We start from the raw sequence: 27,928 nt of genomic DNA, 5'->3' as shown, positions 1-27,928 counted from the left end.
AAACTGAAACGAAACGATTAAATTCCAAGACGAAGCTGAGATAAAAAATTCTCTTTATCATTTTATTTTCGAAGTATTCGAAGATGATCAATTTCCTAATTAGTCAATTCCTAATTAGGCATAGTTGAATCTCTTCGCGATCAAATTATTTTGTTTGGAAATAAATCAAAATTAATTTTGATATTGATTCATGACGTCTATAAGCTTTACGCGGATGTTGCCGTGCTGTGTTATTAGGGAATTGAATTATGAATATTCGTCCATAATTTTAGTGGTCGCATCCACGCTATTAGTACTCGAAATTACATGAACACTAAATGTACACGTGCTGTGGTGTGCGAAAGTTTTCGAGCGGTTGCTTTTCTAGCAATCTTGTGCAAACGCGAAATTAAAGCATAATAAAGTAGAGCGGAATATAATGAACTGCAATGTAGAAGTGTGTAACAGAAACATTTATTTCATTTTCAGGGGATACTTTCCGCGTTACAAAATAACTAGAACAGCGGTTTCCAAACTTTTTGGGGTAGACGATTCTACCAAAAATGAAGAGAAATATTTCTGTGCCTGAGATATGTGATAGGATTAAAATACACTTCTACAGTTATTGTTATTGCTCGATGATCAATACGTTAATAGGACGAAAAGTTTTTGAAATCCAAATACATTTATTTTTAATAGAAATTTTAAATATCGTCCAGCATGTTTCTATTTTTATTTACCCAAATTCTACGTAAGATACTACTTAGAGAAACACTCAACGAGAAGAGTAATTGTCCAGAAACTTCTGTTCACGATTGCATGTGTCAGTATCCTTGAAGAGGTTGAAGAACTTTGCAACGACCGAAACAAAATGATAATCTGTCGTCGTCGAGTCAGGAGAGTATGGGGAATGATTAATTAAACCTCGCAGAAAACTGATTCACGAAATAAAAAGTCGAGAAAATTGATGTAATAGACTGTTGTTTCTTAAATAATTAAATATGCAAAATATATAGTAGAGGAAAGATAACCCGTTGCTTCCACAGTGAATTGTATACATTCTTTTACGTACGTTTCACCTTTTCCTTTCTGTTTGCTGAACAAAGTCGTTAAATAAAAAAAATAAATGATTTACACCATCATTAAACAAGGACGAGTTAGAGAGCACCAGCTACTGTGTTCTCGACGTATAAAATGTGCCTCGTGCGTTTGCATTGCTATTAAACGTAATCTCTTAAGATACTAACACGCGAAATCGTAAATCCACTTTATAAATATACAATTAACAACAAAGTAATAAAACGAACTCTTTCACTCGTGAACCGTGCGTTACAAAGTCATGGTAGTAGCTCTTAGTTCGTCGATTGATATGGTAAGTTATGTTGATTTATGTGGCAAGCTGCATATGGCATATAATTAGTCGTGTAAATCGATTTTACATAACGTGGAATAACTTCCAATGATTATTGACGGGATTTTATTTTCAAATTTACATGCAATTTATTGGAAAACACGGCCGGGGAACACGAATTCGCCTTTTCATCGATGCGCAAATTCAGTTAAATTAATTATAATAACCGCGCGAAATAAACGAGCAGGAAAATTAAATAACCGGGCGATTCGGATACCGAGATAAATATGATGCGAGTTCACGCTATTGAAAGGGTAAAATTATACTTTGCAGTGAGTAATAATTATCGTTTTCTCTTAGTTTCGGGCAAACGGCGCCGCTTCGTGCGCCACGGGAACCGTCGGAAGCCGTTTTTAAACAGCGGAAGGTGCAGAATTTCCACTCGCACTAATTATACGAATTACGACAAAGCAAATATGACAATCTGACAATATAATGTCTCTTATTAAACTGCTATTTTAATAGAAGCGTGCTCGCGACTAATACTTCCGAGTTAAAATTTCTACCAAACCGAACGAAAACGCGCAAAATTTTATTCGAATAACAAACGCCGATTATTCGACTCAATAGATGATTCATTTTCACTAGAATAACTGTGCAAATAATATTATAAGTTTTTATTTCTTGGCTCAAATTCAACTCTTCATAAGTCACCATGTATATTTTAGGATATCATAGAATAATTTGGTGCAGATATACGACAAATAATTATTGTAAAAGCGATATGGAGGACCATAAACCGATAACGTAACTATAGTCTAGGCTGTAATTTAAGTTTTTAAGTTTTTTCCATTGTTGCAGTTGTAACTCGTCGAAACTAATTATATTTAATTACGACGCTTCCTATGCGTTTAATCAAGGTCTTCGCACATTTGTGTCACACTGGTTTTCAGGTGAAATTACGCTGGAATAGAGTCATATTAATACGCCCATCAATGTCTCCCCTGTCACTTAATTTAATCGGTAATTACAACGTTAACATGGACGATAAAGTATTTTACACGTCGCAAATACACCGCAGCACGGTGCACATAGTGTTATAATGCTCTTGCGTGAGATAAAATAATAAATTACGTATGTTATGTATAGCACCCTGAAGAATATTAATTTTCTTTCAACGTTCGAACACTTGTGTCGACCCTTCTGTTGAATAACTTTTAAAGACATAATTAACAAGAAAGTATTCCGGAGGGTACTCGCGAAAGAAAACTAAGTTTATGGTTTGCCTAGCGCTTCCTATGATTATTTCAATTAATATTCACGTACAATCATAATATTTAAATTTTTTCAATTCACCGTTCTTCCATTATTTTATTCCTTCTTCGTTGCTTCACCGTATTCATTCATCAAAATTAGCAAGACTAAAGTCCGTTGTATCGAAATCAATAATGTTGGTTACAGTCGTAACATTCATTTATCATATCTCCTCAACCTTTTCGAACAAATAGTTTACTGCGTTCAATTTGATTTACGATTTCTTCCGTGACACACAAATGGCGTACTGTCATGCGGGAAATTTAAAAAAAATTCCAATTTGACGTAATGCTCGTGGAACGGTATCGTAATGTGTTTATTCCCAATTGGGAGCAACGGAAAAAAATGGAAGATATTAAATTTTCGATCGCACAAATATCGACGATTCTCGAGACAATAATTGCCTGTTATTTCCCAGGGATTGTTAGGCGCTCGAAAGAACTCGACAGAGCACCTCTTTAGCGATCCTTTGCCGTCATTATTTCATGGTCGGAGCCGTGATGTACCGTCATTAACCGTCATGCACCGACCCGCGATACTCATACAAGTATTAATTAACGCTGCGTTCACGATTTATCAAAACAAATTCATGTCGCGCGTTAATAAACCGCAGACCCTAATTTCATAATAATTTTATTAGTGTTGAGTGAGCTGTCGTTACCGTCAGTGAAGTTATCCGTGACTCGGGAACCCGTTGGATCGATGATTTTCGAAAATGAACTGTACCGATATCGAGTTCAATTCAAAATAGAAACAAACTGTGAATAATGTTCAAGGGGATTTTCGATCAATAGGACGCTTACTTCTTTGCAATTAAATATTTTATATTATACTTAAATTGACACACCTTTTTCTACGCCAAGTCTCAAAAGTCTCAAAAGATTTCTCAACGTACTTAACTACGTGGGCTTGCTTCTTTTTATGCCTCAAACTGTCGAAGTCCTTTCGCTAACGACATGAACGCTTGGGAAATTTCTAATAATATGTCATTATATTATTTTTCTATCATTACTATTCGAGATAAATTCTTATAAGGAAGCAAGACTTAATATTCTTTTGTATACTGTATTTAAAATTGAAGTGATTATAGTGAACGTGATTTATTTACGATAATATATCAAATATACTAGGAATGAACGATGAAACCAATTTGTCTAGTGTAACAAAAATGTTTACTGAAAATATAAAAATATAATTTACGTTTGACGTTTGTTAATAAACCGTTCGTAAGATACGAAACGCGTTCCCTGTTTGCAAGTTGAAAAAAGTTTTACTTTGCAACGTCAAGCAAGATACGACGCGACACGAGACACACGAAATTCCGTTTCGTCGGAATGCATCAAGACGCGAATCAACTGATTCCGCGTACGTAATGACACCCTGATGGAAAGGATTGCGTGGCATATTCTACAACGCCATTTGTGTATTTCCAGGAATTCTTTCGCTTTTGACTTCACTGCGCGAGCCTTATCGCGCGCCTCGTCGCGTCGCGTTACCAGAACTTTCAAATTAAATTCTTACGACTTCATTACGTTCTTTCGAACTTGTCTTTTTCACTTAAACAGGTAATACCTAAATTATCCGTCGTTCCATATTTTTTTTAAATAACAAGACAAACATAATTCACTCACGTTCGAGTTCGTAAACCCGTAATTTTACATTTTTTTTTCTACATAGAATTAGAGATATCATTATGACTGTATGTTTACGGTAAAACATGGTGATGCAAAAGTTTCGTTTATGGAAACTTTCAACCACGCAAAACTGTTATTCGTGATAACAGTTTTATCTAGATCGAAGTTTTTCGAACAATACGAGTAAGAAATAACAATAATTATATAGAAAAATGTTTACTCGAAGTTATTCCAATAGTACCTAACCGGGGGTTGCAAAAGTTTCAATATATAATGATCGAATAAATATGGAAACGCATGCAAACATGTTGCAAGAAGTTCTGGACGCCTTCGTTGTGACTTGTTTGAAGTTATAATACGAGTTCTACGTGTATTGTCATACTTCAAAAATAATCTACACAGTTTTCTACGCGAACATCTTTCCAAACTATTTTTTATCTGAGAAATCACGATGAAATTTGAAACGTGTCCATAAAGTAATCGAACCTAAAATATAAGCCAATTAAAATCGTAAAATTCCCAAGAGAAAGATGTTTGAGAGGAATTTTGTTTATTTCTGGGGACCCGATTCAATACTTTTGAGCGACGGTGTACGTTTTACCCATCCCTGGTTGGATCTACCCGTCAACGATCCACAGAATTCTACTTCCGAGCGTTCTCGAGAAGGGAGTAAAATAATAATCGCGTAATAAAATTTCGACGGAAAGGTTGTCGGGGTGAGCTGTGCGTCGCTAGCGTGCCTGCTCGTCGTCGACAGCCCTCGACCTCCGAGAAAAGATGCGCGCTTCGAAAGCACTTTAAAGTTCCGAGCCGGGTAAGGTATTCGAAAGTTAGCGAGAGTTGTCGCCAGCGTGCGTTCCTTCGTTACAACTTTTAGTCAGCAGTCCCGCGGAACGTTTTGCGGGTTATTTCTCGCACCGGAGATACCGGAAACGGTAACGGACACGAAGGATCCGGGACTGGAAATATTCCAATAAGTTAATATTCGAATTTAGAATCTCAGAAAAGCTCGTCGACACTTTGGAGCTAAAGCAAATCTCAGAAATGTGCCCCTATGAAATTTTTTAGAAGACTCATAGTATCGTTTGTTTGTATATTCTGTAATGCGTGTTAGTTGGTAACAGAAACAGTACGAATATTATTCAGTGTTTCATCTATGCTTTGGAAAAATTGAAAATTGCGGATTGGGTGATTACGATAAATCCTAACGCAATTTGTCATCGAATTCGTAGAAACTAAACCGGTTCTATTAAACTGTTTCTACACAATGTCCGATAGCTCCTTGTTTTTATTAGTTAGAGATTAACAGGTCAATCTTATGTCACTTTCTTGAGTAATCAATTGCATGAATTATTGGAAGAAGTTCCATTAGATGTTGTAAGGCACATGTCATTTATGCGTGACGGTGCATCACCGCGTTTCAGTAGTCAGTTTTTTTAACGAACTGTGTCCCAACTCAGGGTCAGTTCGTTTAATTTTTAGAATTCGATTCGTTTCAATCTTTTCCCAACATTCTGATCCCCGATTCTGAACATAAATGGAGTACAAAAATCTGAAAACAGCATAAGAGAGAGAGAAGACATTACCCCCATAGTTTACAGGATTTTTCACTAAAAATAAACAAAGAATTCGCAAGTTAAAGAAGAAACGAACGATGAGGTTACGGAAATAAATACTGTGCCAAATTTTGGATCGTGTAATTTTCAATTATTCGGAAAAAACATTATGGTCCCATAGAAAATTTCACAGTCATTGACGCGGCGGTCAACGTGTTAAAGGGCGTAGTTTATCTCTATCTAATACGCGCGGTGGTGGGGGGAGATAAAAGAAAGCAGCGATAAAACAAATCGCGAGTCGCGAGCATCGAGTCGCGACTCCTTATTGCTTTCCAATCGTCTTGTTCCTCTTTCTGCAGTGTGCGAGAGAAAGAGCTGACTATCTCTGTCCTTCAGTGTAAATTTTAGCGTCGTACGATCGCACAGTATATCTGTGTAAGTCCATGGAAACGAGCAATAGAAGAAAACAGATAAAATTTTTCATAATTACAAAATGTAATCGATAAATTACTTCAAGCTGTATTCGATAGAAATTGTATACTTTCTGCTTTACTTTTGATACATTTACATCGATATTAATATCTCTGGAGACACCAGACATTTTTTCAACGCCATTTTACTCAGTTCACTTTGTAAACTTTATTGCCATATTGAGGGTACTTTTGATCGAAAAGGGCTCATTTTAATTATTATATTCGTGAATTGTATCAATTTCTTCCGTTATTTAACACAAGATTCAATTTAGTCAATTTGACGGATTCTGGTTCCATATTTAAAATTGCAGAACGCGTAAATATTATTTTTTAACAAAATGTTGAATTTGATTGATGCAACAGCATGAATACATATTCTAATTAAAAAAAAAAATCGTAAGTTAAGGTAATTATAATTCTTGTTCAGAAAAGTAGCGTCTTATCTTCCGTAGGTTCACGATCTATAATTAAATATGCAAGTCTCGATATCAATGCGTATTTATTGTTTCTTTATGAGCACCGTTACCACAACCGTAAAAATACCATTGTATTTTCTCTTGCGATCCAATGGGTTTTTACTCGTGTAATAAATAAATAAATAACGGGATCGCCGCGGAATAATAATTAAACTGTAATTCTTGCGACGACAGAGTCGGTGGCCCGCGACGATAGAAACCGCAACGGTGACGGCGTAATCGCGATCGTATTAATACTTGTATTTGTACGGTTCGTTTCTGCGACGCGTAACAGGGTTTTGCTGAATCCCGTACGAACGCAAATACGTCGATCGATCGAGGCTATTGTGCACGTAATCGAGAGAAAGTTCGGGCGAGCATAACGAGAAACAGTGTAAATCTGTAATCGTTACGAGGGCGACTGTCCCTGGAGTTTTCTCCAAACAGTCAACCGCAAGCTTCTTTCGTACTTCTTTACGGTTCGAGCATTTATCGGCCTCGATTTGTTTTTCACGATATTAAACATCTTTTTGCCACCGGGAGTAAAAATTCTTTTTCATTCCAGACCTGAAAGAGAACCCTTCTTCCTGCTCGACAATGTCTGAACACTTGTAAACTGTTCCCAGACTGTTTCTTTTATATAGAGAGAACAGGTTGCGCTTGACAATGCCCGTCAGTTTCCTATGATATTTAAAAAGTGTTATTTTTAACGAATTACTATTATTAACACGCAAGAATAAATGATCCTTATGTATATTTTTGTTTAATTTTACTGCCTCGAAGAAAGTGAATTCCAGGAGTCCGATTACCTTATAGAGAAAGGGATTAAAACGGATAAAAATCTTCAACGATTCTAAACAGAATTAATATTATTAGGACGATCGATGAAAAGACGATGGAACGAGCCTTAAACGTAAGATTGTAACGGGTAGCCTAACGAATTAAATGCATTTTTGCCGGAAAATATGCCGCAAATGTCACGATCGTGATGAAGATCCTTCGCTAGCGAGAATTTACAATATTTAGAAATTGTTACAAGATAAAGTATTCGCAGCATTTACCCTTTCGCTCGTGGCGTGTTAAATTTAACCGTGGAAAGCAATTTTACGCGTTGTTTCACGTTTTCTACGGTTCGTACATGCATACTAACGACGTTAAACGCGTATTGTCATCTACCTTCTCGCACAAACATTTAAATCAAGTTACAGGTACATGTTAATAACACAAATTACTCGTTGCATCGACTAAAAACTGCATACAATTAAAAATACCCTTATCGTATGCATATTTAATATTCGTTCTCGATCGAAAGGATTTCTCGACTAGCAGAAACCAAAAGGAACTTCATCAGTCGCGAAACTACTTCGAAAGAACAAACAAAAAAACTGAAATCTACGATGTTTATAAAATGTGGATGCTGAAGAGTTAAAGCCTTTAAACGGCGTTTCAACGAACACTTCCTACAAATTAATTCCCCGCATAAGTTCTCACGAACCGTCTGTACGCCTGTCAAAAGCGACGCTCGTATTTCTTCGCCGTTCGCTCCGCCTCGGTGCGAATAGCACAGAAGCTAACTCCATCGCAAATTTCATCCACGAGTGCCCACCAGAGATGGGGCAAAATTTTATTCGAATAATAGGCAACCAATAAAACCAACGTACAGCAATTTGTACGCGACGTTCGTTCGATCGGACAGTTAAATTTTTAAGTGTCCATTGTGAAATATTTCCTCCTGTAATTAAAATCTTCGTTTCTGTTCCACGAGTAATGGATGAATAATTGTTACTGACAAGAGGTACGGAAGATCCTTCTCTTGCGAGAAATTGCAATATTTAGAAATTCGCTGCAAGATACAAGGCATTCGTAGCGTTTACCCTTTCGCCTATAGCGTGTCAAATTTAACCGTGGAAAGCAATTTTACACGATATTTCACGTTCTCCTGCTTTCCATACGCGCACACTGACGATGTTAAATGGGTATTGTCGTCTACCTCATTATAGAAAGATTTCAAATTAATTAGAGATACAAACAGAAAACTTACGTGACATTTAAAATTGAAACTCATTGAACCTTCTATGGTTTCCTTTATGGGATTATAAAACAATTTCTTTCGATCCCTCTCTATCATTTATTACGAGTTGTCACATTTTTGTAACCTCCCTCCATTTCCCAAAGGACGTGACGTAATTCGTCGAACTCGTTCCCGCGTAATCTCTCGGCGTCGCGTCGCGGCAAATTCAAATCGAGCTTTCATCGATTCGGTCGGCGAATAGTTCCGCGACGCTTCGCGTCGAGCGTGCTTCGACGCTCTCGACGGCGCCCACGCGGCAGGAAACGCCGATTAACCCCTTAATGGAGTATTAAAAATGACGGAGCACAGCAAAAAATATCTGTTATTCTTTTATATTCCGGAATTTGTACTACAAAGAATTCGATCGTGCAGACGAATTGCAGCTTTTTATTTCTATTTTGAACAGTGATTGTGAAGACAAATTAGATTAGTTGAATAAATTAATAACATCGTCTAGTATGTGCAAAAATGGTCTCTATTGGAATATTAGCTTGTTAAGACCTAATTTGTTGGAGAAAACTATATAAATGTTTACCTGAAAGATGGCGTTGGATATAAATTTGTAAACGTTAATGCACGAATATAACTGCACCTATATGTTCACAATATTATTTTATACATAACGCAACACGAGCGCGAGCACGTGCTTACGTGTCAGAACGGAAGATGAAACAACGGGAAGGCACGCGAAACTGTAATGAGAAACGCACTAGGGGGAAGTACTGTCCCAGAAATTAGTCAAGAAGGTTCCGTTTGAAACTGAGAAACGAACGTGTCACGGTATTAGATTCTTTATACTCCGTTTTAAATTAAACTTGAACCATTAATCTTTTCGTCTTGAGGGTGTTTTCATTCAAGAACGGAGAAAAGTGTTCTTAGGGAATTTTTTGAAAGTAAACTATAAACCTGAACAATTTCAGATTTTTATATCAAAATTGTAGAGTTAATTCGCTATCGTGTTTTTTAATTTTGAAAATAGTAATAGTTCAAAAATTGTTCGATAGCCACAAGAAGATGTGACCTTTCGTGTTCTTACTATTTGTGCTCAAATGGTTACACTGACTCTTACAAAAAATATGAAAACTTTTTACGAAGAAACCGTTTCAACAATTTTTCGACCATTTCAAAGGGATGAGTCCATCGATGCTCAAGAACGTTAGTGTTTGATGACACTAACAAAAAATATGAGAACCTCCATTTACGAAGAAACAATTTTTCGGCCACTTCAAAGGGATGAGTCCATCAATGTTCAAGAACCACAAGAAAACGACCTTTCTTGCTGTTACCATTTGGGCTCAAATTGTTACGTTAGTGCTTGATGACACTAACAAAAAATATGGGAACCTCCTTTTACGAAGAAACAATTTTTCGACCACTTCAAAGGGATGAGTCCATCAATTGTTCAAGAACCACAAGACGACTTTTCTTGCTCTTACCATTTAGGTTAAGATTGTTACGTCAGTGGTTGATAGCGCTACCAAAGAATACGGGAGCGTTCCAGAAACAATTTTTCGACGGTTAGAGCCTGGCCAGGGTTGATCCGTCCGAAAATTGGCAGGGAATCTCGGTCTCGATCGCGACGCGTGCCTTTAAAGGCAAGGCGGTTCTCGGTTACGAGACTTTTCCAGCAAGTTCGCCTCGGTTACGAGATTCCATGGGATAAGAGGTGTCTGCCGGCACCCAGTCGTCGTTAGCCAGTGGGTAACGACCGGCCTCTCTCCCACCCACGTTTAAACGCGAATCAAGTAGGAAATCCAGGCGGCGTGCGTGCAAGAGGAAAGGAAAGAGGAAGAAACGGATGGACGAACAGAGAGGAGGCGTACAAGAGAGAACAGCAGGAAGCTGAAGCGTTCGGAAGGAGACAGAGCCGCGAAACGGGGGAATAGAAAAAGGAAGGAGTAAAGATGAGGACAGTGGTAGTAAGGGGAACCGTGGGGAGGGGGGAGATGAAGAGAAGAAAAGAGGGAGATGGAAACACGGTAGGGTGAGCTAGGGTAAGCTAGGCGAAAATAACGATGGCTCGCCATAAATCAGCCAAGGCGACGGTCACGACTGCGGGAATCGCCTCTCGCTGCGAAAAAGCTCGCTCGGTTACCAATGACTAATCCCCGTGGTAAGCTTTTTGCAACGGCTTCCTTTTGCGCGCACACCGCGCCCGTGATCGCCGGTGCTTATCGGCCGTTGCACGACCGGAGAAAAAGTCTCGCCGTGGCTGTGCGAGCACGGCCACGGAAAAATTATTTTCGAGCCCGGGGGGAAACGAAGCGGAATGAACCTTCTGGTCGCGGCTTCTTGTCATCCGACGGGTCGACGCCGTTCGATGGCGGACGGACACCGGCCGCGAATACAGGACCACGACCGAGCTAATAACCAAGCTAGCTTTCGGAAAACTGATGTCCAGCTTCGTAAACCGATGGACAGAATACCCTGGAAGCTCTGTATCCGAGCTTCGTCACGAAATAAACTGAAAACAAGACGGACGTCGGGAACAGTCTCGAAGAACACGATTTTGGAGCAGATTTAAGAATAAAAGTATTATTCAATCTCGCCCTTTGTAACGAGGATACGTAATCGTCACATTGTCTGTGTATCACTTTGTCGAAAAGAAATCATATAGTAATCTGTGTTATCCAGTTTCGTAAACCGATAGGCTGGCGGAACGATAAACGCGGATACCCTGGAAGCTTTGTATCCGAGCTTCGTCACGAAATAAACTGAAAACAAGACGGACGTTGGGAACAGTCTCGAAGAACACGATTTTTGAGTAGATTTAAGAATAAAAGTATTATTCAATCTCGCCCTTTGTAACGAGGATACGTAATCGTCACATTGTCTCTGTATCATTTTGTCGAAAAGAAGTCATACAGTAACCTGTAATGGAAACGTCTAATTAAATTTGCTATCTTCTTTTTTTTTTAACAACCACAGGATTAAGAGGAACGATGCAATGTTTATAAAACTGAACAAAAGATGGAACAAACTCGAGCTTAACGAGATGGATGATACTGTATCTCAGAAATTAAGAGGTTGTTCTTTTTGTCACGTTTTCACCACTGACTACAGGAAACTTTATAACGAGAAGTTTTTAATAAGAATAAAATGCTACGAGGAAATACTTTTTGTTTTCTTGTGTATATGGCATTTTTCTTTCTTCTGAGATTCCCCCGGGGTTCGTGGACTATACTATGTAGTACATAAGGAGATTAACAACTTCATTAACGAAATATTTAATACTTCGTATAAACCTATCTTTGACTTGTTAAATAAAATTCTAAAATATGGACGAATTGGAATGTTTGTTGGGATACTGGAAACAATGTTACGTAGGAATTGAAATGTTCATCGTACCAACAAACTCTCCATTCCTTTGACTATGTTTGCAAACGTCAAGAACGCAGTGAAGGTTTCCTACCTGTCAGAAATGAACTTGCTTCGGTCTTTAGTCAGAGTTCAATAACAGAGATCAGATGAAACGCGCGATACATCAGATAAAGAACTGTTACAACTAATCGGATACGACGTTCAACAGAATCACGATGCATCATTTTGACCTCGCGTTGCCAGTCGGGGAATTAAAGATTATAGGAAGATTAGCGATGATGCATCTTGTTGCAATTTTGCATTATGCAATGTTTGAAAATCGCTTGGGATTGAAATCGATATTCCGTGAGTCGATGACTACGACGAAAATGGTTGTACAGATATATTAAAATATACACATTGTGCACAACAATTAATCCCTTAATATTGAATCAGATTGGCCATGATATTTATTTTTAAATCAGCATCGCTTGATCCGTGTATTTAAAATAAAGTTGCTGTATATAAAGTATAGTATCGATACTTTCTGACGTATCGGATCCTCCCTGTTCATCAATCCTAAGTATGTTTACAATAGTAAATGTCGAACGAAGGATTTGCAATGTAACGGGACAAGTGGCGTGACATTTGCGCGAGACGACTAGACAGAGCCTTAAAATGGCGACTAAAATGCACCTCTGCGTGAAATGTCTAGCGTCGACTTCCTTTCTTATCGGATCTCGCAATTCAATGAGTAAGCGAAGAATCAATTGCATTTTCATCGAGTCATCTAGCGAGATCTTTGCGACGAGACATCAACACGAACGGTCGTATCACCGGAATTCAAAGGTTTATCGGCGAGGCTACGCAATCGGCGATAAGTTATAAGATATTGTGAACGATGTACAATCATCTCGATTGTTTGCCCTTGCAAACAAGAAAATTGTCGCTCGCGAATGGACATCGATTTTCCTGTTTGCTGCGCGCGAAAATCGCTATCTTTTCTTGGTAACTTATCGAGGACTCGTGTTAAAATTGACTTATATTTATTTAACAACTTTGTTTGATACGACGAAGGGAGAAAATTCAAGTTCAAATACATGGAAACATATTTTTGTAAGTTGAATTCTGCTAGGGTCTTGTAAATATAATTTTGGGTCTGTAATCTTTCAATATATTTTGTGCTGCTATTATCGATGATTGTTTCTTAAACAAAAAATGGCAGAAACCTTTGGATATAAACGTTAAACAAACGGAAAAATTACATTGAAATTCGCACCGTGTCGTTAATACGAAATATTTTTTACACGCCGAATGTCCGCGGTCGATTTTCACGAAACCTCGCAGATTTGTGGAGCAGACAAAAATAAAGGTCAAGCATTTCCTTTTTACCGCGGCAACTCGTGTACAAGGGGTGAAACTACCCTCCAAACTTTCGCCGATGCTATCTTAGAAAACTATCGGAGGTTCGAGGAAGTTTTCAAAACAAGTTTTTTATGGGGTTTGATGGAAAACAACATGTCGTACGTATAAGCTAAAATAGTTCATGAAGGAGTAAAAAAATCATTTTTACCATTTCTCTGATATTTAAATAATGACTCGAAGTCACGTAGCCATCAGATGTGGTAGGACTGATTGTTTGAAATAGGTTTGGACGTGTCGAGGAAGGCAAGCAGTCTACGAAGATATTTTCTCGAAGGATTTGGCCAAGAAAGGGGAAGGTTTCGATACCTTCTGCTAAGTGACCCTTCAGGAACAATATGGCACTTACTCCAGTATCGTCGAAGGGAGAGCCATATCGAACGAGTGAAGCGAGTCAGTATCTTTATATAATATGTAACGTACAGTATTGGTATCGAAAATTGATACCAAGTATCTGAAATTTCGATATCTTTCGATATTTCCTACGAACGTGATCAAATCCAGATGTCTTTGACATATTTTGGCTGCAATTGCTCTAATAACTGAACTTTTAAGCATACAATATTCTACATTCAAATATCTATTAATATTTTTCTGCACCCCTAATTTATTTGTATTCTGGGTCCCTGGGCAATTTGGATAAAAACTTTTGCACGTCACTGTATCTTAGAGATGGGTTTATTACTGTGCAGAGCTGGAAAGATGATTAGCGGGACGGTACAGGGGCAAGAGGGGTACTTCATTTACTCCACCCAATCCCTGCTTATGACACCCCTCTAGCCACCATTATTCGGCCCTCGGTGGCACTTTGCGACATAGAAATAGGTCTGGATTTGGTACATGCGACAGTTTCGGCCAATGGTACGTCTGTGTAGGGAAAAGTCAATCTTTTTGTGGGGGAACTGAAAGAAGTACAAAGATTTATGCTACGCGACTCTCAGGCGATCTCGAATAGAAAGGTCAAAGTTTGTAAAGATTGTCCTGGTTCTAGGTCGAAACGCGACAAAATAGCCTTCCTGCTTCCTACCCACGATCGGTTGTTAACCCTAATCCTACTAGGCTCTTTCACCGACGTGGACGACCGCGTTCTGACTTCGAATCTCGCGCGTTGTTCTCTACTGTGCGTAAACTAAACGCGTTTATCAATTACAACGCGCGGAAACTTCTCAAACTAACGAAAAATAGAATTAATGACTAGCTACAACTCCCCCGGTTGGGAGGATGAATCGTGTACGGGGTTCATTTTACGAATCATTACTGTAATCGTTTCTCGGACCGATACGTTGAACAATCCGCGTTGAAAACTAAAAATTGCTCGCAGCGCGAAAACAGATATAGACCGCAAAATAAATCTCCCGCACATTGGTTTTGCACGTCAGCTGTTATTCGAATAAAATTTCGCCCGCCTCTGCGGCCAGCCCCCGTAGCGTGAGGGGGTGCAATGATGAAAAAGTTTTTCGAATCAAATTAAACGGCCGCCTTGCCGGCGCGTTTCGCGCGTTTTAAACGCACTGCCAACATTTAATGGCACGTATCGATTTCGACCGCGATGAATGGCATCGAGAACGCGGTGTTCCGCGATGTGTCCCCCGCGTGGGAGGAGGAGGGGAGGTGGGGGTGCAGAAAGCGCGCGAACGGGGACGGAACGCCGCGGTCCGCGAATGACATTTCAGCCGGAAGAGCGACGGAGACGGGTAAAATCGGGTGGGGAAAAACAAATCTGCAGGGCCGCGCGCGAATGACGTTTCAACAGTGCGGCCGACTGGAGCAATTACTAACGGAATATTGCAATCATTACGTCTCTATCTGCCACGCGGCCGATCCCCTCTGTCTGGCCTGGTCCCGTTTTAAAAAAAATGATCGCGTATCGGGAGACAACCGCTCCGCGGTGGAGATCGAAAATCATTCGCGGAACGCCGCCAATCAAACCGTTTCCACGTGAAACTTGATTTCAAACCCTCCCCCTACCCCCGACCACCCACACCTCCCTTCGTCCCCTTTCTGCAGCGAAACGACGACAACCGCCGCGTCGACGAACTATCCGTTATTCGTTCTCTGTCTTTTTGTCCATGGTTGAGGTCGATTTATTTCGCGATTTCGGTCCATGTTCGCACGCGTTTTTCAACCTGCGTCGCGAGCACCGATTGTGCTCGCCGACGGATCATATCGGAGACAAACTGGACGATTGTCCGCAGCCCCTGGCATTCGAGGGCCTGGAACGTTCGAAAGAGTAAATATACCACGACTGATGATACTAAATTTGAGCATATTAAGAAATTAGAAAGAGCACCAGGGCAAGGTACAGCTACATTTCGTTATTAACCTGAACTTAAAATCCGTATTACTATTCGTATTAAAATTTTGGAGTAAAGATTCTGTAAGATCGATAAATGAGAAGTTTGTCAATGTGATCGAACAAATATTCCCTTGTGACCAAATTATCTAAATTACGAACTGGTTAAATATGTAATCGGATTTTTATTTGATGAGACGCAAATAGATACGCTGGAATGTTTATCTATTAATCGATTCGCTGTTCCATCGCGATATTCTCGTTGTTTCTGGTGTGTAGAAACGTCCCTGACATTTTCTCAAATTTTAACGTGAAAAATATTCCACGGTTCTCAAGTGCATTTGTCACTTCGTAAGCGTAGCGGGTTAGATGAAAAAGGCTCAAACGGGCCGCGAAATTTAATAGTTGGAGCCGCGTGTTTGACACGTTTACTGTAGCGATTGTTTCGCGCGTTGCACGGCCGAGAACGCGATTGGAACAAGCTCGATCGCGACGCGCAATCTGGCATTCGCATCGAAATAATCTATCGGCGCGTCGAGACGCTGTTTCACGCCGTCGTCGAAACGTACCTCATTACGAGCCCGCCTGCGTTTTAAATGAACGGTATATCTCGGTCGAGCAGCCTCGACCAGCCAGCGGCGGCTATCTGCGACCGATTATGATTACGAATCGATAACCCGCGCCAAGAATGTGAGCAGATGCACGTACGTGCGTTTCGCGTGTGCAACCCGGTGAATCGCGAGTACCGCTCGAAACTGCGACACGACGCTCTTTATCGGACCCCCTGTGTCTCTGCTTTGTCGACCAGGCGATCATTTTTTTCCTTCATTTTGGAAACCGAAGTTCGATCGCTCGGCCGCTCGTCAGATACGGGCGAGATTCCGTTCGAATCTCGATTCAATCTTATTTAGAACAATTTTATGAATTTAGTACTTGAAGAATTTTTTTCATCGAAAAAGAAATTTTAATTAATGAAAGAATAAATCCTACAACGCTATTTAAGGATCGATCATTCATAAAGTGGATGTAGAACATTAAATTAATTAGTGATTTCTGTTGATTCTGAAGATGGCTGTCCAAGCGAGAAATGTATAATTTGTGTACAATAAAATAAAACAATATACCAAATGTATAATAAAGCCATCAAATAAACAGAACATATATTTGATATTCAAACTCGAACGGAAGTCTCCGTAATATTGAAATTGTAACTGTTTTCAACATTGTAATGTGGGGAACCAATAAGTTAAAAGAACCCGACCGCCTGCGAACGACAGATACGTAGATTTACGTTCGTCGAGCGGGCAGCAATAATTGTTACCGATACTTTCGTCGTCAAAGAGTTCTCAAAGCGAAGAACTGTTATTCGACCCAGGCTCGCTAAATCGAAACTGGTCGAACGCCAAGAGGATCGCAACGGTGGAAATTTCGCGCGAGTGGAGCGTTAAAAAATCGTCGCGAAAGTACAGCATCGCGTCGCTTTCTTTTGATTTATCAGTGGTTAACGACCCGAGCGACGGTGCAGGGAATGCGTTCGCGTATTAATCAGTCCAGAAAACGTACAAAGTGCCGCGCGGGTCTCTTTCGTAACGGTCCGGCACAGTCGCTATTTTTGCGTTTCCACAAAACGCGAAGTTTGGACGCGCGTACGCGACCGTCGAGAGTCGTATGATTCACGGGATCGAGCCAAACGAACAGCTGATCGTCTCACACGCTTCTGTCTGTATCTACTAACGCAACGGTCCTTAAGCTTTTTGCTCCGAGGTCTGCCATTTTTCCAATTTTTAATTTTCATTCAATATCTTCGGTTCATCCATTTACTATTGTTATATACTAATCATATTTCGTTGCTTGGCAGATTCGTATAATAAAAACCGACACTAGAGTGTACACCGTTTTAGAAGACGTCTTAAGACGCTTCTAGTAAATCATGCTGTATCTCCGCCATTTTGCATTTTATTTGAACAAAAAAAATTGCAAAATGAAATTGAAGTATATTCTAAATAGTCCTCAAAACCTTACAAATATTTATTAATTCTTTATCCTTCGAAATAATTCTTGAAAATCGGCTTAATTTCGGATTTCTACATAGAGGTCCCCCCTTAAGGAGGTACACAGAGAGAACGTTAGTTTGAAAAATCAGTCGATAGATTCGAATTTATGAATGAAACGTACGTAGAAGTTGGTTTACGAATCGATCTACAATCTGGAGAATCATTGTTCTTCCTTATTGAAGCTGTTCAGGTGATTATATACTCCAAAATAAAACTTTGCATAATAAAAATAAAAATGAAGAAATAAACAGGTCAAGCGGGCCGCGTGTTTGACGCGCTTGCTCTAGAAAAACCGAGCCACAAGCCGTCGCTTACCCTCGTAAGACCAAGCCTTATTCTGTTACACGGATTACAAGGGTGGGGGGGTTGCTTTACAACCAAATAAAAACTTATAACGTCGAACAACAATTTTATAAAATCTTTATGTTTTAAATACTTACGTCTCGTAATAAAGAGCGTAAATTAAAATAAAAAATTGTATTGCGAATAAAAAGTTTTACGAGGAAATTTGTTATCGAAAACGTACATTAATGGGGGTAGATCGTATTGGCGCAAATTGGCCAGTTGCTTTCCTATGAACCTCCCTCGCTTCCTCATTCTTTCGAAAGAATTGTTTCGGGTAAGAAAGTTTCGTGCCCGTTGCTCTTTGCTTTATCAACTCATCGCGGGGAACGAAATCTAATTTGCCTTTTGTTTTGTTTTCCCCGGGGAAGTACTGATGGAATTTGTCTCTCGTTTAAGAAGAATTAAAAGTAGTAAAAGAGTAATTGTTCTAAATTCCGTCGGTAGTGATTACTTACTGGCGTATCACAGTTCTAGGTAAAACTAATCATATTTTGAAAATTCTTAAAAAGTTACGTGCTACAAAATTGTTTCGAGATATAAAATAAAAGACAAGATTCAATATACGATATTCTTTTTTTAAAAAAATTAGCTACGTATAAAACTATCAGAGTTCTTTTAAATATTTTTGAATCGAATAAATTATCGATTTAGTATTAAAATAAGCTATTGGATGAAATAAAAATTTATTACTGCTGGTACTTCTTTTTTTTAAACTACGAATTTCTCACGGTTCATAAGTTCTCGACCACTATTCAAGATTCTATATTCGAGCGTTGTAAAATGCAACCTCTTTCAAATCAATAATATCGACTGTGTAATACTTATAGCCTTTTGTGAGAACTCGGCGCAAAGAAGTATCAAATATTTCATATAACAAGAAATATTTTTGTTTAACATCGCGTGTTATTTGTTAAGAGAAAATACTGTACTAAATCATAAAAGTCTACGATCACAAATTTTAAATAATAGACAAAGTTGTCTACTAAATAAATAGATATCCAAACTCACCATTGTTTTCTATATATTTAAATAATTTAGAATCAAATCGTTTAGAAATGAGTATCTATTTAATTCATTTATTACTTTATTTATTATTCATATATTTAATGGTGTAAAATGAAGCTAGTTTGGCATCGACGATTCCAAGTTGTTCGCATTGTTTTCTCCAACGCGTCACACTACAATCGCCGAAAGTTTTTCTTTAGAATGGAACGTGGGGATGTGATTAAAACTAATCGTACATTAAAGGTAGAAGAATATACATGAATATTAGAAGAACCCATGATAGTATCTGAACTACTTAATTAGCAAGAAACTTTCGTTTCGAATAAAACAACGACCCAACACATTCTTTGAAAGTTTGTAAAGAATACTTTGCACAAGGAAAAAGGAATGTTAAACAATGCAATTTCATCTCTGCAATCACCTAATCTCACTCGAATAGATGATGGTCTAATATCTATGGAATTGTTATAAGAAGTATGAAACTCTATGATATACTTAAACGGAAGGAAAGATACGTCGATGAAGCAAATTTTAAATAGTGCAACACCTCTATTAATAATGTTTTCGCGTTAGGAAATATTCGAAATAACGGTACACGTAAGTTCATAAAACTCGACTGTGTTCTTTTACTAAATAAAAATAAATTTTCGTTGTACCGAACGATCAAATACTTTTCAGCAATAGTGTATATCGCAACAGATGTTTCTTCTAACAGTTTCTCATAAAATCATGAAATTACGACCGATATCAGTTCTAAATTCGCACGTTTTATACGTTATCCGATGATAAACATTAGAGATTTTATACCGAGCATTGAATAATGTACATTCCATGTCAACAATATCAACTTCACGATGTTCTTTTTTATAATAAACAGAACTAAAATCACGGTAATTATTACATTTTTGTATTTTGTAAGATTTACTATCTCGAAGAGGGTCTGTATAATTTCTTGGTGAACCTTTTTGAAATTTCTAATCATTGAAATCACCATACCTCGTACCAACTATTTCTGCTAACAAATTCTTATGTGGTCATGGAATTACGAAGAATATCAGTTTTAAATTCTCGCAATTTCATAAATTGTTAATAGATGTTTGCGATTGTAATGCATACTGGGTGAAATAAATTCCTCAACGTCACGAATTCCAACTTGATAGTACTGTTTTCAACAAAGTTCCATAAAATTACGAAATTCTAAGGAACGTTTAGTGTTAGTTTAGATTCAGGAATAGTTCCAAATTAGATTTTTGCAATTATATGCTGAGTGATTCTCAACGTCATGAATTTCCAACTTGATAGTATTGTTCTGTACAAAATACAATGTTACAATTACCGTAATTATCATACGTTGTAATACGTGTTGCTATAAATCTTCGTAGATCCATTAAATTACTAAAAATATCAATCACAGATTCTCACGATCTCATTCACCGTTGATAGACATTCGCGATTTTAAAATGCATAATTCTACGTGATAAATTTCAACTTGAAAATGTAACAATAATTCTAATTATCATATATTGCAACATACGTTTCTCCAAACTGATCCTCGTAAGAGTATAAAAATTACAAAGGATACGAGTTCTAAATTCTCGCAATTTCTTACCGCTGTTGATAGATCTTAGCGATTCTAATATGGAACGGAGCAAATTGCACATTCCTCTTAGTCATAAATTTCAACTTAATAGTATTGTTCTCCACGATACGTAACGCTACAATTACCGAAATTATCATACATCGCAACAAATGTTTCTGCTTATAAATTTTCATGAATCCGCGAAGTTACGAAGAATAACAGCTTGAAATTCGCGCGCTCGTCGGGAACTTAATTCCTCGAGCCGTCGAAAGGATAAAAGTCGCATGATCGAACGAATCATGCGACGTTAACTTTCCCACCCGTGCTTTTTCCGCGCGCGAAGGATTAAAGGGGCGCGTGTCCGCGCGCAGGAAACCCTTTGCACGACTAGTTTCCACCGGGGAAAACTGCATTTTCACCCGGATCACCCTCTATATCGGAGAACGGGAGAGAATGCCCCGTGGATGGAATTCAAATTTAGCGATCAGAATTTTTGAAAAAAGGTTAGTTCACTATCGATCTGGATTTTCTATCGCTCGCGGACGTGGCCAAATGAAAACGATCGTGGAAGCCTCGATAATATTTTTCTATTAATCAATTTATTATTTCGTAAAAATTCTGTTTGACTAGACCTATGTACGATCAATCTTGGACAAGTATATTTATTTTATTTATCTCTCTATATTTATTTTATTTTCGTCTTTATTCTGATAGTGATTTTTATCAATTTGATTCAACAATCGATTCGAAATTTTCTACTGTGTTCATACCAGGGCTGTATAATATAATATTTAACAGATGTTTCTGATAACGAACTCTTATACTGGCCATCAAATTATTAACAATTGCGAGTTTTAAATGTCTGACTCTCCACGCGCTTTCGAATGATTTTCAAGTTTTCATGTTGCTTCACGTCGAATGCAATTTTAATTATCATTACAATTATGAAAATTATTACGAAAATGTTAAATTATTACATAACTGTACGAATTTGTAGTTTGTGTTTTAATTTCATCGTTTTATGAACGATTATTATGCAAAAACATCTATTGCAATGTATGACAGTTTCAGTGATTCTGGTATAAAATTGCGTATTACAGAAAATAATACTACCAGTTCTACAACAGGAGTACATTTTCATCCTTCTCATGCAGAACTTCGTTACTTATAACTTATACTTATAACTTTAAACGCAGATTGCGGTTTTATGAAAGACTGTTAGCAGTAACATCTGTTGCGACGTATCACAGTTCCAGTGATTGTAGTACATGTTACATATTATAGGAAGTAATATTACCAACTTTACGGCAAGAGTGCGTGTATATCCTCTTCGTACAAAAACTTCGACACTTATAACTTCAAGTGCAGTTTGCAAACGTGAGCACCATTGTATTGAAACCATGTCTTGGAACAAATTATTAGACACAGGGATTGGAAAAATTTTTATATAGACAGAGACTTTCGAATAACGAACAGGAGATAAACAACTTTCGATACGATACTTGTTTGATAAAAATTGAAATCTAAATTATACAGTCTAACTGTGTTTCACGTTGAAAGAATACTTGATTCAACATTGAGAATAAATCGTGAATACAGAGTTTCTACTCAAATTAAATTTCATTCATCTCCGATTAGACATCAAGATAATCAAATACAGTTCATGTAATAATTAACAAAACATTGAATTCGCGAATTGAAAGTTTCATCAGCGATCGTATTAATTTGGCCACTAATTTTGCTAACTAACTAGAATTAACATATACGATTCTATTGAAATCATTTCTAGCCACGATGTCTTAGATACAGAGATAGGTAAACTTCTTATCCAGGTAAAAGATTTTAAACGACGAGTACAAGATAAACAATATTTAATCTCATACCGATGAGATAAAAATTGTACCTGTTATCCAGTGCTTATTGAGTTGTTCTATGTATCACATGGATCATTGTACTTAAGTATGCTATTTATATAAGTGTTTTTAATTGGTTTAGTTTTGTTGACCGCACCATACCCAATAAGTCGAATTTTTTAATATATTATATCTTCTATTTATATAATATAATGGTGTTTCACGAAACAGAATAAAACCAAATGATCCCCAAAGAAGAATTTAGCTAATACATCATTTTCACAATATGACAAATTCATGACAAATTAATTATTACCTCTCTCGAGCAAACGATGTGCATTGTATCCGCGTGTCAAAGACCGGAAGTAAAAAGTCGTTTGCATCGAATATAATTTACCAATATGTAACGTGCGAATCGTTGAATATTTATAGAGATTGCATCTACATAACAACTTTCAGCACCTCGTCATTCTGTACTTTCTTATTCAAAACTTTTGACTTGTGTTTTTATTATAACGGACGCGAATATAAGGAAAAATACGAAGAGCCATTAGTTTGTCAGTTGTTCCAGTAACTGATTCCTTTTCTTTGCTTATTAAATCCAGCTCCTAAATAAAGTAATAAGTACCAATAATTGATAAACCTAATCTGTTTGACTGTTTTAATCAACAGTTCTGAGAAGTACTGTGTACCCCATTATGACGTCACACAACAATCCACGTTCCACAGTGGGCCAGATTTTAAATTTAGCGATTCTAATAAATTTATAGTAATCAATCTATTATTTGAGCGTTTAAAAGATATTTTAAGCAGAAAAAATTAGGCTCTATCTGAGTGTTGGCCTTAATTATAATACGACAATAGGTATTAAAGTATCGTAACTAATTTTAACAGAAGAACAATTATATATTGTTCTTAATAAAATTCTATAATGATAAAACCGATTGGTTCATGAATGACCGAACAATGTTTTAAGTTTGGCCATGTAAAATTCAATTTTGGCCCACTGTTGCAGTTCCTCGGGGTACGCGTCATCCCCGTGGCGACTTCGTTCCCCGAGTTCTTCAATGTCACGCGTGTGCTGGCGCGTGGACTTCGCGGAAAATCCGCAGCACTTGGAGGAAAACCGATGAGCCGCGACAATTTCGCGCGCAACGATCGTTAAACGTCCAACGGTACGCGCGTACGTGCGTAGGGCGAGACGGATGACCGGAATAGAAGAGAGGAACGAAGAGACCGCGATGAAAAGACGAGGAGAAACGTAGTTGCAGCGGGAAAGTTAGAGAGAGAGAGAGAGAGAGAAAAAGTACGCGAGAGAGACGGAGCGGCGGCTAAAGCGAGACAGAGATACCAACGCAAGGGAGATAGAGACAGCTGACGGCGGGAGAAGGACAGAGCCAGAGCACGCGACCTTCACGAAACGTCAAACGTCTATGCTGTTTAGCATGCAGGGCCGTACGACCGAAAGAGGTTTACCCACGCTCTAGCTCTGATTACCTTCTCCGAGACTGTCATTAGGTAACCCGTTTCGCGGTTTCCGCGGATACCAGGGCGAAAGAAAGAACGGTCAACGTCCAATTGTACGGCCCATGTGGGTCCTCGAATAGGCCATTGTTATTTATTATCGTTCGTATGTGTGCAGAGCCGACACGCGAACTCCGACGTCGAATAAATTAAACTGAATATCGCTGGAGGAAGGGGGAGAAGTTTTATATAGCGGAGTCGAGCGATCGGTTTGCAAATATATTCGGTCGTAGTTTTTCGGTTATCATTTTCGGGTCGTGTAGAGCGATCGAAGATCGTTCGAAATGAAAATAAGTGGATTAAGTTATGAAATGATAACGTACGAAAATTGAGACCACGTGGTCGTACCTGCAATAGGGATAACAGGAACGCGAACCAAAGTCTTCTAACTTCGTTCTAATTCCTTCGATTTTACTTCCTCTGTGTTCGTGTGTAACAACATTGTAGCAAATAGTATTACGTTGGAAAGCATCGATATTTAGAATTCGATTTCGTTTTTGTACATAAGCTCCAGTATACGTTACGACCCAATGATTATGTCCAGAACTTCGTAAATTTATATTTTTGTGATTGAAAATTGAAGCTTGATTAGAACTGTCAATGCTTATTATCATAAAAATTGATCCAAATTAATCGTAACGATACCAAACTTTAGGAGTTTAACATACTTATCAAACTTTGGATCGTCTTCGATACGCAATAATTCAATTAGCCTATTTAAATATAAACATCCGTAACCGTTCAAAAGATCTCGAAAAACCGGTCAAAGCGCTTAACGAATACATTAAACCTCTAAATTCTTGCGTTACTTCGATCTACGTGACCAAGCTACTAATTTTCGCCCGTTACGATGAATCATTGAAAATTGCTTAAAAACGATAGTCGAAAACGCTGTCGGTACATTTGCTAGCTACCCGACCGCTCGACAAACTGGAAAACGCATCGTTACGCGTATTAAAAAGAGCGTGGAGCTATCGTAAGTAGAATAGGGACAGTATCCTCCTTCTAAGTAGAATAGGACTGATCTTTCTTTCTCCCTAACACTGAATTCCCGACGTACGCACTGGGGCTTCGATGCAATCGCGAACGGTTGATGGGCTTTATGGTGGTCTGCCGCGTGTCCGTTAAAATCGAACGATCGCTGGCGCGATGCTCGGTGAATTTCGAGCTGTCGATAATCAGAAACTTCCGCGGAAGAGACCGTGGCGGACGTGGACACGCGACAGCGTGTCTAGGAAACGAAACGTTCCGATCTACACAGCGCGGAGTTACTCGTTTTCTCCGGCATGTAGCTTTCATACTTTTTTTTTTTTTTTTTTTGGTCGCTCACCCAAAAAGCGCTCTCCTCACCGATCTCGCCCCGCTTGACTCCCCGTCGTCCTCCAAAAATCTCGGCTTACTCCGGACGCACGTGTGATATTTTCGTCCCGCCGTGGCGGCTCACGGAACACGCACTCTTCTCGCCTCACGTTTCGCTTCAACACCAATCGAGATGAGATTTCGAACAAACCACGACCACGACCCCTCTCCGTCTCGCAATTTCTTCGTTCGATCCGACGTATTCCAATCGATCCAGCGTCGTCCTGACTCTTTACTCGCGTTTCCTGGTCCGTCGAAGAACGCTCGCTCGTCGCGCGCTTGACAGCGGACGCGGCTGAGTGTAGGTTAGGTGCAGAGAGTCCGTAGGTTAGGAAGATGAAACGTGCTCGTGATCGACCAGCATCGATCGTTCGGCCCGTGGCCGGGAATTTTTAGAGTTTCGCGTGGATTCCAGCAACGTGGACAGCCGTCCAGGCACCGACGAACGAACGGCAAGTATTCGTACTCTTGGTGAACGGTCGAATAAGATCGTCTCCGTCGACGAAACCCCGGGCTGTCATTGTCATCGTTTCACGATGCGTGCCGTCCCGACGCATTCCTTCGATCCCGGCGCGGATCTCGGCTCGTTTCGAGCCTCGTGCCGCGACATTCGACCGGGGAATCTTCCTCTACGTCAACCGGCGTTTTAATCGGCGACACGATCGGCCGACGTTGCTTTCGCGAGTGCGTTTAACTTTTGTTTACTTTTCTCCGCGTTACGCGGCCGTACATACTTTTCCGACCGATTCGTATCTCGCGCTCGGTTTCTCTTTATCTCTGTTCCGATGACCGGTCGAACGATCGGGTAATATCTGCACTGTCGCGCGAAACGCTGGCCGGGGTGCTTCACTTTTGTTCACTTTGTCACGTGTCTCCTTTGCGAAAATTCTCTTTTCTCGTTCCTTTGGGTGTCTCCCCGGCTGAGGTCCCTTCGAGCAGTTCGAAATTGATTCGCGTTGCTCGAATCGTCCGAACGTCTTCGAGCGTTTCGAGGCGCGTCAGAGCGACGCGGATCGTAGCCGAAGACGCCTGGCGAGAACAGCGTGACACCGTTGCACGCGGACGGCGAGCCTCGAGGAACGTTTGCCAAAAGTTAAACCGCACAAGGTCGAACAACGTCGGAGCGTGGTCACGGCGCGTTGTCGGAAACGATTGACGATCCACTGACGTACGCGCGCACGGTTAAACTGTCAACCGTGTGCGATTTCACGTGTCTCGGGCGCGCTCCTCGGCCGACAGGAACCCCCGTTTCACCTTTGAACGATTCCTCGGATCGTGGACACGATCGGTGCCAAAAGGGTCGCAAAGTGCGTGTTCCGTGTTCTGCCTGTTTGGTCGTGGTTATTCTTTTCTTTTTTTTTTTTCTTATTTTTTCTTATTTTTTTTTTCGATTGCGATCAAGAATCGCGGAAACGGTGGACGAATCGTGCTCTCATCGTTTTCACCACGGGCATCGCTCGTGACAGCGAACAGCAGCGGCGACGACAACAACAACAGTAGCAGTAGCAGCCCAGGCGTCGATGATTTTGTAACAGGAACGGACACGAACGTGGCGAGTAAAACGTTACAGAAAAATAGGCGAAAAGGAGAGTAACTTCTTCACACCGTTGGCGAAAAATTTGTATCGGTTTCGAGGCGGACTAGGGAATAGACGAGGGAGGTAAAAAAAAAAAAATATGAAAATAAAGAATTAAAGACTCGCGTAACACAGATCGATCCCCGTCGACGGTTTCACGCACTCGTAGCCACGTATTTCGAAATGGACACTCGCATAGAAATATTTACCTTGCTACATGTAAAATGAATAGAGAGCCTGCCTGAATCGAACGAAGGAAGGCTCAACCGGCCCACTGTGACGTCGCCGGCCTACTGTCAGCTCAGCGCTCGCTCGGCCCCGCGGTCAACTAACCTACCGTGTTCGCCGCGCAGACTTTACCGACAAAATAAATCGATTCGACGCCGCCCAGGCGCACAATTCCGACGCGATAAATCTTATTCGGCACCGTAACTAATTTACGCACGATTTGCAAAACGATACGCAGATTTTTTAAATGTTCGATGTCGCCACGGTCGCTCGCTTGACTGGCGTAGTAGTCAGGTGTGAAACGCTCACGCGCACAGCCGCATACACAGAGACGGCGCACGTTTCCCTCGCAGATCTCGCGATTCGTAGAGCCATAGGCGTCTCGTTGGACCAAAAAAACTCTTGTTCGCCGCGTTTAAGGGTGGGAGTAGAGAGCGTGTAAGAATATCAAACGCATTGACGTCTTACGCAGCGCGGTAAGGCAATTATTTCGGACGTACTTTGCCGCGCGGCTGACCTCGAAATTAGAAATTTCGCACGGTGCCGACTGGCGTAAC

At 39.6% G+C, this 27,928-nt stretch overlaps 1 protein-coding gene across 2 annotated transcripts in view; it reads right to left on the bottom strand.

Annotated features, from left to right (window-relative positions):
* LOC122402926 (protein bric-a-brac 1-like) overlaps positions 1 to 27,428 on the bottom strand; it is a 98,127-nt gene extending 70,699 nt beyond the window's left edge. For both annotated transcript variants that reach the window (XM_043406162.1, XM_043406253.1), the window contains exon 1: positions 27,353 to 27,428. The gene's annotated coding sequence lies outside the window, so the exon portion shown is untranslated. The remainder of the gene's footprint in view (positions 1 to 27,352) is intronic.
* Positions 27,429 to 27,928: the final 500 nt, after the last annotated feature.

The sequence above is a fragment of the Colletes gigas genome, unplaced genomic scaffold, assembly GCF_013123115.1.
Source record: "Colletes gigas isolate AHSC1104 unplaced genomic scaffold, ASM1312311v1 Colletes_gigas_Sc00001, whole genome shotgun sequence".
In the NCBI taxonomy this organism is placed as follows: domain Eukaryota; kingdom Metazoa; phylum Arthropoda; class Insecta; order Hymenoptera; family Colletidae; genus Colletes; species Colletes gigas.
This window is presented reverse-complemented; position numbering and strand designations above follow the sequence as displayed.